At 36.2% G+C, this 11,656-nt stretch overlaps 1 pseudogene across 1 annotated transcript; it reads right to left on the bottom strand.

Annotated features, from left to right (window-relative positions):
• Positions 1 to 296: 296 nt before the first annotated feature.
• On the bottom strand, positions 297 to 1,803 carry LOC306652240 (uncharacterized protein KIAA1958-like; annotated as a pseudogene). The gene has a single exon. The product of its transcript is annotated as an uncharacterized protein KIAA1958-like (transcript).
• Positions 1,804 to 11,656: the final 9,853 nt, after the last annotated feature.

Here is an 11,656-nt window from a genome sequence, read left to right as displayed (position 1 = left end):
CCATGCTGTGTGGTATTCACACATGAATATGTCCCCCCCTCTCTTGGTTTTAGCATTCAGATCACCAGTGTCTTGAACCATCCACTCCAAGTATTCCAGTCCTGTTTCTGTTCCTCAGAGCTGGATATCACCCCATTTCAAGGTAAATCCATGGAAGCCTGTGCAGTGACCAAAAGCTTGTGTGTTATTAAGACAGACTAGTTTGATCAGACCCTCAGGGTTATATCAGCTTAGCAGTCCACTTTTCTGCAGGATGAGCTCATCAGTAAAGGTGAGCTTCATGGACTTGTGTGGTTTATTTCTTTTTCCTTTGCTGCAGAGTTCAATCTGCTTCTGTCTGAGGGCCTCTTAGGAACATTTGAATTCCTTATCCCTGGTGATACTGTAGCCATACCTGTGTTCTTTTAGATACCATTCCAGCCCAAACTGGTAATTCACCAAGCTGTTGCATTCATACTCAGACTCACCCTTCTGCCTTGAATCAACAGAGGCAAGGTAGGCATCCAACTCCTTGCAAGGGATGACATAATTCTCTCTTGTTTCAGAAGGGTACTTGGAGATGAGTAACTCACGGAAATTGCAGAGCATAGTCTGTGTGCTCTGGGTGGTTTTCTCATTCTGCTCCCTGCTGAGCTCAGCTGCTCTTTCATCCTGGTCTGGTATGCAGTGTGTGGTGGCCTCAGTAGTAACAGTTGGTGCAACTGGAGGCTGCTGCTGACTGGAGCTCAATTCTGATTCTGGGTTGACTGAGGGAGAAAGGGCTACCTCACAGGATGAGATCTGGCTGGGCAGATGGGACAGGAATCTTCAGAAGCAACTTGCTCATCCTGTCCAGGCAGCTGCAGGGCAGACAATTGATACTTATCTGTTTGTTAGGATGGGATGTACTCAGAGGCATCTGCATAGCCACCTGCTGTTTGGTGCCATGGGTTTCAGTGGGTCCTCTGTTTGGTGAAGCCAGAGATACTCTAGCAGTCTTTGGGAGGATTGGTCTGGAAATCACAGAAGGAGATGCAGACATACCTTGTGGGTCTAGCTCCGTGTTGATGCAGATGTTACATAAGAAATCAGCTTAGCAGATCCCACACAGGAGGGACCAGCATGAGTCTGAGGCTTGGGTTTTGCCATCTGAGTCAAGGACAGGGCTGGTCCACCTACCCCTCCAGTCAGCTCTGCATTTGCCACAATGTAATAATCTGGAATTTCTTGTTTGATTTTCTTGATGATGACATCACTGCTGTGTTCGTCGACCATCTGTGTCTGGGAACTTGAATGGAGGGAAGATGGAACTATTCCTGGCCATTTGCAAGCAATGCTTTGAGGTCTTTGGGTTTGGGGTTCAAAGTTACTATCTTCAACTCTAACAGAAGACTCACAAACCATGTCAAATAGGGTGTTTTCATCCTCGTGCTATTCAATAGCTTCATCCTGTTCAGAGAGTTCACTGCAATGAGAAGTCACAAGAGTCTCTGACTTTGCTTTCACTGGTCTCTCAGGGTACCTTTCAACAGGACTAATCTGTGTCTCAGAAGGCACCCCAATTATACTGGGACTATCAGAGTTAAAACTTCTGTTGTCCTGGAAACAGACCCTCTCTTGGGACCCAGCTCTACAAGTAGCTGTTAGTGGCCAATGATAAGCATGACCAGCACTACAGCCCCACATTGTGGTCAGGCTCCTATGGGAACCTTCAGAAAGCAAACGTTTCAAGTTTGGAATGAGGCTGCAAATGTTCTCATGGCTATGGGCCCAGCTGACCAATTTGGACAGATTTTCAGATGAGGTATGAAGACAATCCTCCATGTTACAGGATCAGAAGTGTCTTCCCTGCAGGTGTCTGTGCATCTGTCCATAGGAACATGGGTGACGAGAGCCTGCGGGAGCCCAGCTACCCTGGCTGGATGGGGTGGGACAAAGGGGAGGGGGCAGGAGAGGGGCTGGAGGGCCGGGTACTGAAGGCAAGTGGAGTGGGGAAGAAACCTGAAGGTTATTTTTAATCTTATTTTAGCTAAAGCAAGACTATCCCTATATCTGGTCTTTACAGCCTAAGTTTTGCAGCTATCTAGTTTAAGTAATAATAGTACAGCAGTTGAGGGTTGCAGTAGAAGCAATGGTCATAGAATTGGAAGAGAAATTCATAAACTGCAACAATAGTATTGACTAACATATGGTAAGGCCATGCACTAAAACTTGCAGTGCATCTTTACCAATATTATATTTTTTCTTTCAACAGAACCTGATACTCCAAGTAAATAAATTCACTCTTATCAGTCTGGACATCCCAGGTCTTAGGCATTATTTTCCAAGTGCTGGTCAAGGGCTAGACTTTCTTTGGAAAATGCAGAATTTGGACAATGCAGTCTTGCTGATTAATCCCTAACCCAAATTAATTTGCTCATTACATTTCTAATAACACTTTCAAGATCTCTATATTCCATTCAAATTATAAATGTCACAGGGCAGAGATTATAAAAATATCCTCAAGCATTGGCTGACAAAGTGCATAAAAGGTTAAGGTACTGAAAACTATTGATTGAAAAGATGGATACTGAAAATAACTTGAAGAGGTTATGAAGAATGGGGCCTTTTGAGTATTTTTGTTATATTCTTTTAATAACTTTTAAATGATAATTTTTTTATGTTTGAAACTAGCAAGTCTATTTATTTGTCTAAATTTGCTTGAGTCCTGAATATTTTCTTTTTCTCATTTCTTTATATTCATATCATATGTAGTTTTTTAAAAAAAAACATTTTCAACATTATTGGATGTCTTCTCAGTCAAATCTACCATCTTATTAGGAATATTTAATCTTTCAACATGACCGTAGTCAGCAGTTTGCTAAATTTTCATCCCATGTTTAATATAGACACCCTTTTCTCCATCTTTCAGCTATAAAATCTCACTGTCATTCAGGTTAGCAAATGGTCTCCTCAATACACTTTCACATTCTGCTTTCTTTGTGATCCCTGAACAATGCCACAGTGCTGTAGTTTTTGTTATAGTAGTACTTCAAATTCTGATTGTAATTTCTATTTATATTAGCTTTTGTTGCATGAAAGTCACCTCGAGATTTAGTGTCCTAAAACTAAACTTTATCATCATTCATGGTTAAGTGGGTTAACTATAGTTCATTGAGTGATTTTACCTTGGAATTTATTATGAAGTTGCAGTGAAAATTAGCTGGGGCTAAAATCATCTGAACTGGATTTGATGGTGAAGATCATGGTTGGCAATGCTGGCTCTAACCCACTTAGGACCATGTTATTACTGAGTGCATGTTCCCACTAAATTTTATGTGTTGACTTCCTAACCACCAATGTAATAGGTATTTAGAAATGGAGGTTTTGAAAATGTTTATGGTTAGTTGAGGTCCTGAGACTATGGGTCTTTAGTCATTCTGATCTGGTGCCCTTATGAGAGAGATTAGAAAACTAACAGTGAGAAAATATACTTTCTGTTTAACCCAGACAACCCCTAGTATTTTGTTATGACAGTCTGAGCATGCTTATACTGACTGTCATTTGAATCACTTACACATGAAGTACCCAAGTGATTTGGTTGTCTCCAACTATAGTGTCTGGTTCCCTGACAGGGCAACCTAAGAGCTAGTCTTCCAAGAGTTTCAGAAACTATAGCAGAAAACTATAAAGCTTCTTATGATCTAGTCTCAGAGGTCCCATCCCAGATTCATAAGAAGTGGGAATTAAACCTCTCTCATTGATGTTAGCAGCAGGATGTGGTGAGAAAAATGAGAAAAAGAAAATATTCAGGATTCAAGCATTGATGTGGGTAAATTGAAGAAATTATTAAAAGCCTTCATGAACACTACCATATCTGTCAACTGTGATATGAAAATACATTTTTAATTATTGCCAAGTTCTAATTCTGACAAATCTGCCTGGCATTTGTGATCAAGTGGTGTCCTTGTACTATTCAGAGTTGTAAGTCTTGACAAAGAGTCAGGCTGACCAGACTTCTGTTCGATAGCATATCTAAGAACTTTTTTTGAAAATCATGTGTCATATTCACTATTTGGTCTCTTTTTACATTTTTATTAAGTTATATTATTATTAGTATTATTTGGTACCAGGGAATGAACCCATGGGCACTTAACAACTGACCACATCTCCAGCCCTTTTTAAATATTTGATTTAGAGACAGGATCTTGCTAAATTGCTTAGGCCCTCTGAAAGTTACCAAGGATAGCTTTGAATTTACAATCCTTCTTCCTCAACCTCCCAAACCCTGGGAATGTACCACAGGACCTGGCATGGGATAAGTTTTTGTTTTTTTTTTTTTGTGGTGCTGGGGATTGAACCCAGGGCCTTGTGCTTGCCAGGCAAGGACTCTACCAACTGAGTCATATCCCCAGCCCATAGGATAAGTTTTTAAAGCATTTAGTGCTATAATATTTATGAATGGACTGTTTCTCATCTTGGCTTAAATATGGTCAAGGTAACCAGAGGATGTCTCAGTGCCCATTTATTCTATAGTTTTACTTTTATTTTAAATCATTTCTTAAGTACTAATTTAAGATCTTTCGAGAGCTTCTACTTTTAAAAGAAAATGTTTTCCTTTACAATTTGATTATTCTAAGGTGTTAGTTACATTTGCATTAAGAATTTTTAAGAAAAGGATTAGGCAAAAACCCTGCAATATATTCTTTCCTTTAGCTGGTAATTCTGCAAATCAGGAGTATATGCCCACTAACTAATTTTTATTTGCTACAGGAAAGATCTCATCTATGGGAACTCAGTCTTCTAGGATGATTTATGGTAAACAAACCGAGAATCTCTGCATAATGAGTCCCTTGAAAACATTCTATGTACAAAATAACTCTGTATAAAATGGAAATGCTTTAGGAGAGAAAAGGCCCTCTTCTGTATAAATAATGTAGACATCCATGTCACTGAGGCATCACATGCTAATCTAAGAGAGAGCTTTTCTTTAAGAAGACAAAGGAATTAGAAATCTGCATTGGTAGTTGAAGATGTCTCTCTTCTATACCTGTACCTCATGATTACTTACATCCTTAAAGTGGGTAATAAATTAATATTGCTTAATGACTATTTCTGTTGAATTCAACTTGACAAGAATATTTCTTGCATGATTTGAATAATATTAAGTAAGAATTTATTAATTAAAATATTAACTATTAACAGGTAATTAATATGTTCATTTAGTTCAACTTGTTAAAAATGGTGAATTAACTAATATCTGAAATAAAAAGATGAAGCTGAATTTATACCTTAGCATACTAAGAGAAAGCTAGAGCCATCACACATAATCTGTGAGTTGGACAATCTGCTAATCTGCCCTTTGTGGGCAACATAAAGTGCAGGAGTATTTAAAATTGCAAAAGTTTAAGTAGGCTGACAGGCTCTGTGGAAGCATAGTTGTTGGGTTGCTATGTTGTTTACTGGTTGCTATCAGATGTATGTTTATGGAATGAGTCTGTTCCTGATTGACTGATTATCTAAAGCTATCACTGATTGATTGTCTTTAAGACATGTATTCATTGAGAATAATTGTTAATGATTAAGTGAACAAATTTAGTCTATTTCTGGTGGTTATTTCTTACCATAGATCAAGGATAGCCATTTTTTCCCTTGAAGTCTGGGGTCATTTCTTATTCTCCAATTGAAAAAGAAGAAAAGGAGAGAGGTAGGAAAGAATGGAAACATCCTATGTTTGGCATTTGTTACCTTGTGGGTGTGGCATTATTTCACTTCTTTCTGGGATTCACTCACCAGGTGTTCAGCAATATACCCCAATATTTCATAGATGTGCTTCCAAATATTAAACTATATGTTAAAATATATGAATGTTCATATATAAATACATATAATATTTTTATAAAAAGTAAGATACAAACTGCCATAACAATGCCCCCACTGAATAAACAGAAATTCAAGTTTAGGGATCCTAACTAGAATAAGATATATTCCCTGCCTGTATAATACTATCAAAATGTATTCTGCTGTAAGGTATATCTAAAATAAACCAATAAATTTTTTAAATGGTGGGAGGGAAAAAAAGAAATTCAACTTTGCTGAATACTGAGGTATATAAAGGGGTCCAATGAAATAAAGAGATGAGACCATCATTAAAATTCAATCTGTCACAAAAGATGAAACACCGAGTTTTACAAGAAACATGAGAACACTTAGAAGCAGTAAGTAAACAGCCTGGTTAATCTTTAGTTCTACTAAAACATTGTTAATGGTCATTAGGGTGGGCACTAATCCTGTACAACTAGCATCCTTATAAAAAGGAAAAATTTGGACAAGAAAGATACCCTTTAGAGAGAATATCATGTAAAGACAAGGACAGAGATCAGGATAATGCTTTTACAAAACCAAATGCCAGACTACCAACAAACCACCAGAAATCAGGAGTGAGGCCTAGAACCAATTCTCCCTCACATCCCTGAGAAAATACTAACTCTGAAAATGGCAAGTTTATACCTGGTGTTACATAGCATAAGCAGATTGAAATTCATTCTACAAAATTAGCCTAATAAAGTCTCATGTTCAAGCCAATATGTAGAAACTCTAGATATGGTACACCATCAACTCTTTTTATTGAGATTTTTTTATTTGTTGTTTTGTTTTCTTCTCTAAACATGAACTCTAATCCTTTAAAAAGAAAAATCTTGTGGGTCACATGAGGTGTTTTCTGCTAAGTTTCTCATGCCAGTGCTTCACTACATAATTTGCTTTCAAGTCCAACTCAAATTATTGACAGCATTCTGACAAGGATTTGATTTGTAAGTATGGCATTTCACCTGCAAATATGACTATCATCACTTTCTTCACTCTGTACCCATGTCACAGTCCTCCTTCAAGAGGAAAAAGCTTATTTCTCTCCTCTTCACCCTCGATTGCCCATTCCTATATAACAAGGTAGAAGTGATATTCCAGGTATCCTTTGCAACTTCCAGGTAGACTTCTTGGAACTCAGTTTTGAGAAAATCTGAGAGCCAAGCTGCCTTGTTCTGCAAAATCCAATAACATGAAATGCTGTGTATGAACACAGAAGCTTCAGTCAATAGCCCCAGGCAAGCTCAGAGCCAACACTTTCCATTAACTGCCTGCCATACGAGTGAGTCACCAAGAATGGCCAGCCTGGTCAAGCTCTTAGATGATCTCAGTCCAGTACTCTGCATCACACTATGAATCTCCAAGTGAGAAAACCTGGGTAAACCCAGAGACACACAGAACTGTGAAAAACAACAGTATTGTTTTAAGCCTATATGTTGGAAATATTTGTTACACAGTAGCAGATAATAGAAAAATAAGGTTGGGTCATAATTCACTCTGTGCTCAAGCACTATTGCTATAAACATATTATTCCCACATATTATTCCCAGGTCTCTAAAAGCAAAAGCGTTTTCATCCTGACCCTTCCTGATTGGACACAGAATATACTTGATTTGCTGGTTTGAGAAGTAGAACTTTGGAAACCAGTTAAGTTTTAGAAGAATCATGTTTTTAAAATAAGTGGTTAAGTATTTCTTTATTTAACAGATACTTTAATTTAAACATTGATATTTAATTATACTCAGTGTAGTTTCAAAAACAAATTATGGTCTGTGCAGTGGATAATTGCTGCCTTATGGAACCAGAGCCTGAATTTCTGTAAGGCATATAGAATCCAAATGAACTTGGGAAATTAACCTTTAGCATTGTTTTCTTGTCTCTAAAGTGAGAATTACAGTGGCACTTCACTCACAGGGTTTAGTGATTAATGAAGCATCTGTATAAAACATATAGTATGTTGCTTAACACATGATAAATACTAATCAGATGTTATTTATTTTTAGTTTGCAGCATACTAATAACTAAGAAAGTTTCAGAAACATACAATTAAATTACCTTCCAATATATAATTAGAAGATGAAAGAACAGAGGTCACCGTTGTTTATGTTAGAATATTTGCCAGTGATCTCTGGGAGTTGGTAAATTGTGTGTGTGTGTGTTCAGGGAAATCAATATTATGTCTGTGAACACAGAACTTTGCCAAGGCCTTCTTATCAAACCCTTTACCAGTTAGTGCTAAGGCTCTTCAACCCTATTGACACAATACAGAATGGGTTTTTGGCTTCCCCATTATAGTCATTAGATTACATTAGAACTTGCAACTGTGCAAATTATTTCATTAAAATGGGGGTTCAGTATACAAATACTTACCATTACATAATTATTGGTAAGTCAGTTTGAGTGTAGTTTCTTCTATGACTAAATGATTTAGAGTTAAAAAAGATATATTCACTAAATATAACAGGCTTAATTTAAATTTAACCATTTGAAGAGCATTTATTTTGTATCAGAAATAGCAAGTCTGCAATCATTGAGACATATTTAAGTGGACTTTCTTCCTAAATTCAAAGGTATATGTTTTTTAAAATTCTCTCTATATATATTTATATATATATATATAATATATTTAATATATTACTTAAAGTGTCTTACATTCACATATACAATCATTGAAATTTATCAAGGGTAATTAATATAAAGTATTTGCTTGCATGTACATGATTTAAGCTCAGTTCCATAATTTTCAAGATCTGTCTCTCTCTGCTTTATTTGTAATGACACTTTATATTTGCTTTTACTTTATCTTGCTCAGGATTGATGAGAAGCAGCAGCAGCACTCTGCACAAAAAGGAAATTGCTCTAACAGAGATTGAACAATAGCAAATATTGGGAAACTATTATATAAACTACTAACCAGTGTATCTGCTTTCATTATTGACACTTCAATCAATTCTTGACACATCAGAGCAGTCCTGTAAAAACTGCCATGAGGTCTTACCACTAATAGGAGCCATGCAAATTGCTTAATGTGTCACTCCAAAGTAGGAGCAAAAGTCATTACTGTGGCCTAAGGGGCCTACCCTGGCTGTTGCCTGCCCCCTACTCTATTGCTTTTCTTCTTTTATCTGTGGCCATTGTTTCCCAGAATCACTCTGTTCCAGTTACACTGACCTCTAGAGGCATACTGTCACTTCATGACATTTGCACTTACTACTTCCTCTGCCTGAATAACTTTTTGTTCATTCCTTCAGTCTCTTAGCTGTGTTTATTTATCACTTCTTTATAACTCAAGCACTTTCTAGGATCTGGGGATTCAACAGTGAACATAACATTCAAAAATCACTGTGCATAGAGCTTATATTCTAATGGGTGTCAGTAAACAAGACACTGCAAGTATGTATGCGTCATTCCATATATATAATATATATGCACATATATACCCAGTATCTATACATGCTATCTATGCTATAGACAGTATACATATAGATTGTATAGTATGGTATATAGCATATATATATATATATATGTATACATGCTACATGCTCTACTATATATACATATCTATCTATATTCTAATTCTGTAGTATATATATAGTACACAGATATAGATATATACATTATACATCCATATAAATATAAATAGAGATAGTATGGTAGATAATTATGAGTACCAAGGAGAAAAAATACAGAAGGACTGAGGATAGGGGGAAAAAAAAGATTGTGAAGACCTAGAAATATGTTAGACAAAGGAATCAACTTCTACAGCTACATATTATAACTTCAGAGAGTTTTTTTCTGATTACACTCTTTAACATTTCAACACTGTCCTCCCACACCAATACTGTTAACATCTCTTTCCTGAATCATTTTTTCTATATCAATTATCACTAACATATAATTAACATATTAAAATTCTACAAAATATAAAAACTATAAAAACATAGGAAAATTATAATTAAACTTGTCCTCCTGCCGTAGTCAAACATAAAACTGAATAAAATACATAAGAGAAGTGTTTTTAGGCACTAGCAAATAGACAATGTAGAAAGGTAATTCTCGAGAGAAATGAAATTTAGTAGATTTGGCTCCAATTTTCTCTGAATTTGTGCCAGGATCACTTTCTGGACTACAGCACAAAGAATTGAAACAAATCACACTGGACTCACTGAGCTAAGGAGACAAACACAGGTACTGAGGATGCTGAGGATGCTGGAAATTTTGGAGAAGAGTGGCAGTAAATGTAGGGAAAAACACAGATTTCATCTAACTCCAGCTAGAATGGTAATCATCAAGAATACAAATAGCAATAAATGTCGGCAAGGATGTGGGGAGAAAAGGAACTCATATATTGTTGGTAGGAATGTAAATTAGTACAGTCATCATAGAAGTTAGTATGGAAGTTTCCCAAAATACTAGGAATGAAACCACCATATCATCTAGCAATATCATTCCTCCATATTTACCTGAAAGAACTAGAGTCAGCATACTACAGAGATATGTGCACATCCTTGTTTGCAGCAGCACAATTCACCACAGGCATAAGGAGCCAGCCTAGATGCTCCTCAATGGATGAATGAACAGAGAAAATGTGATATGCATGCACAGTGGACTTTTATTCAAAGAAAAATTCAAAGAATATTATTTATTCAAATAATAATTAAATTATGTCATTTGCAGGAAAATGGATGGAATATGAGAGCATTGTATTAAGCGACATAAGTCAAATTCAGAAAGTCAAGGCTCATATATTTTCTCTCTATGTGGAAGCCAAAGAGTATAAAAGGAAAAAGGGATCTCAAGTACAAAGAAGTGAGGCCAGTAGGGTAAAGGTAGAAGATCAGGGGAGGGGAAAAGGAAGGCCAAGGAGAGGTACTGTGGAATGAAATTGATCAAATTATGTTATGCACATGCACAAATAAGTCAAAACTAAACACACTACTCTGTATAATTATTATGTACCAATTACTTTTTTAAAAAATAAAGGTGAATAGAGAATACCAGAAGTCTGTGAGGTGTTCCTTACAAGTTCTGCAGCAAGGATTGAGCTGTCCAAGCTCTTTGTCAAGGTTATATGAATGGCAGGACTTGATAACAAAACTTTAGGGTTGGTAAATAATGAGAGATAACAGAAGACAATTATGCAATGCAAAGTGCTTAGAAACTTTGCAATGAATCTCAAACACTCAGTTGAGACTTCCCAAAATGACATGCATTAGAACTAAGAACCATGACCTTCACACTGTGACAAAAGTTAAGACTTAGAGAGACACAATAAGTAAGAAGAAAAGAAGCCAAACCTAACAAGATTGAAAAGATCATCAGTAACTGAAGTATTTTCCAGGAAAACAAAACAAAATCAAAACATGATTTAGAGGGAAATTAATTGAGATTAACCCTGATAAATCATTAGCAATGTCAGTAATAGAACTCGAAATTTTCTAGACATTTGAAGAAGCACAATAATGTGATCCATAATCAAAGAAATAGGCAATCAGAAGAAACAAATGACATAGATATAATAATTAGCAAAGAACTATAAATGAGCTTTATAATCATGTCAAAGGATTTAAGCTAAAAGATGAATGCAATCATTGAATAGAAGAAAAAATAGAAATTACAGACAAGGAAAGCACCTTAACTGAAGTAAAGTACTAACTTCATTGGCTTACGGATACATTGGAGTTACAGAAGGAAGGGCTAAAAACTTGAAGAATACTAGGAGCTTTCCAATCTAAAAATCAGAGACAAATTAAGAAGAATGGAGGAACTTTAGAATATGTAGAGGGAAATGAGGTGGGGGTAATAAAAAATGGTGGAATGAGACAGACATCAT

This window comes from Sciurus vulgaris (genome assembly GCF_902686455.1).
Source record: "Sciurus vulgaris genome assembly, contig: HiC_scaffold_155_arrow_ctg1, whole genome shotgun sequence".
Lineage (NCBI taxonomy): Eukaryota > Metazoa > Chordata > Mammalia > Rodentia > Sciuridae > Sciurus > Sciurus vulgaris.
The sequence above is the reverse complement of the archived record's forward strand: the minus strand, read 5'-3'. Positions and strand labels throughout refer to the sequence as shown.